Source organism: Arachis ipaensis, chromosome B02, assembly GCF_000816755.2.
Source record: "Arachis ipaensis cultivar K30076 chromosome B02, Araip1.1, whole genome shotgun sequence".
Lineage (NCBI taxonomy): Eukaryota > Viridiplantae > Streptophyta > Magnoliopsida > Fabales > Fabaceae > Arachis > Arachis ipaensis.
In genome coordinates this window covers 15,277,260-15,279,374 of record NC_029786.2, presented here as the reverse complement: position 1 = coordinate 15,279,374, position 2,115 = coordinate 15,277,260, and the positions used below count along the sequence as shown (strand labels likewise).

The 2,115-nt window shown below is 38.3% G+C and overlaps 1 pseudogene; it reads left to right on the top strand.

The window, feature by feature from the left end:
- LOC107628238 lies at positions 765–1,536 on the top strand (annotated as a pseudogene).

The window sequence follows — 2,115 nt, the reverse complement described above, 5'->3', positions numbered from 1 at the left end:
ACCTAACAGATTCATTCCTAGTCCACCAATCTTCTCTTTGTGAGTGCACACATCCTTAAGGAATTTAGCATACTTCGAAACTTGATGTGTGGGCATCAAAGAGTTGAATAGTTACCTCCACATTCTTGAAAATTTGCACTATGTTAGGATCAAGCTCCTCATGCTTCTTGACCTTCTTGGCCACCTTTGGAAAAGGTATAGGAATTTGTTCCTCCAAATTGTTCTTCCTTTTTGGTTCCTTGGCCTTCAATTGTTTCTCTTCTTCCCTTGCAACCTCCTCCTTTTCATCCTCATTTAATTCGACTATTTCCTCAACTCCTACATTGAAGACATCCTCTGTCAAAATAATGGGTTTGGGTTTAACCTCTTCAAATGTTGTACTGCTTCTTAAGGTAATTGCATTGATACTACCCCTTGAGTTTGGAATGGGTTGAGAAGGAAGGGGTTGGGATGGAAGGCTAGAGGAGCTAGAGGCATGGGTGGTGTTGGTATTTTTGGTAGGAGGTAGGGACAACCTTGAGAGCATCTCAGCTATAGAGGACATTTGAGCACTCATATTACCAACTTGTGTATTGAGATTTCTAGTGTTCTCTTCATTTTTCTCTATCATAGCCCTAAGCCTCTCTTGTTCTTGGTAGAATGCACGGTGAGAGTCATCACCTTCATTTGAGCACTCATATTTTAATTATTTAGTGCAAATCATATCACTAAGACTGTGTTTAAAAGAGAAACTGAGACTAAAAGATAGAGACTAAATTAAATCTTACTGCGTCTACTCTGCTGTATGGAACCCCTGCCATGCCAACGTTGTCGCGTCTGCCTTCGACGACTGTACCCTCTGCATGTGGGATGTTCGTAAACCTTCATCCACCATGGTGTTACCTCCTCACGAACTCGAGGTGCTAACTTGCGATTGGAACAAGTACGACGACTACATAATTGCGACTGTTTCGGTGGATAAGAGCATCAAGACTTGGGATGTGAGGAGTTTTAGGGTTCCGATTGTGGTTATGAATGGACACGAATATGCAGTGAGAAAGGTGAGATTTTTGCCGCACATGCAAAATTTGATAGTGTCTTGCTCTTATGATATGATGGTTTGTGTTTGGGATTTTTTGGTGAAGGAAGCGCTTGTGAGTTAGTACAATCATCCCACAGAATTCACTGTTGGCATTGTTATGAGTGTTCTTGTTGAAGGCTTAATGGCTAGTACTGGTTAGGATGAGCTTGTTTATGTTTGACACTATGGCACTGAACAATTTTTGTTGGCTCATCAGAACAAGGCATAGCAGCACGCCAACAAAAAAAATAAATTCTAGCAGAAGCTTGAAGAATAAAGATGATTGGTGGTAGGGTTAGCTTTTGAATTTAACGTGGTTTTTAAATGGAGTCAACAAAAATTTAATGATTGGATAATTTAATTTTGTCGAATATAATTCATCTTTTATGGGTATAAAGTTTTTTAATTCTTTCATAATTAGTTTTAGCAGTATCTAAATTTTTCATGGTTAGAAATGACTATTTACTCATATTTTTTATATAAGTATAATTTTCATAATACATAAGAGAATATTATATTTTTTTATATTTTAAAAAATTATATTTTTATTATTTAGTCATATTATTTCTATTATTCTATAAATTATTTGATTGAATTCTTACATTTATTTTTAGGGTTAAGTTCGATTTTGGTCCCCAACGTAGAAGTCGAAAATCGGAATCGTCCCTAACTTTTTTTTTGCTACAAAATGGTCTCCAAAGTTTCAGTTTGTTTTAAAACCGTCCTTCGGACCAAAATACCCCTATCCCTTCTTCCCCAAAATCATGCAAAGCACCAGCAGAAACACAAGCATAAGCACCACCACCACCACCACCACACCCACCACCACCATCATCATCATGGAATCATAAGAACTCAGAACCAGAACCACCACCACCACCCCCCACCCACTGCCACTCCATCACCATCTGCATCACACCAACCAAAACTCAGAAAATCAACATCATCGTCGTCATCCTCATCAAAACCCAGAACTCAGATCCAGAACTCAAACTCAGACAAACCAGAACTCAACTCAGAAAATCATCATCATCAAGAACCTAGAATCAGCAACA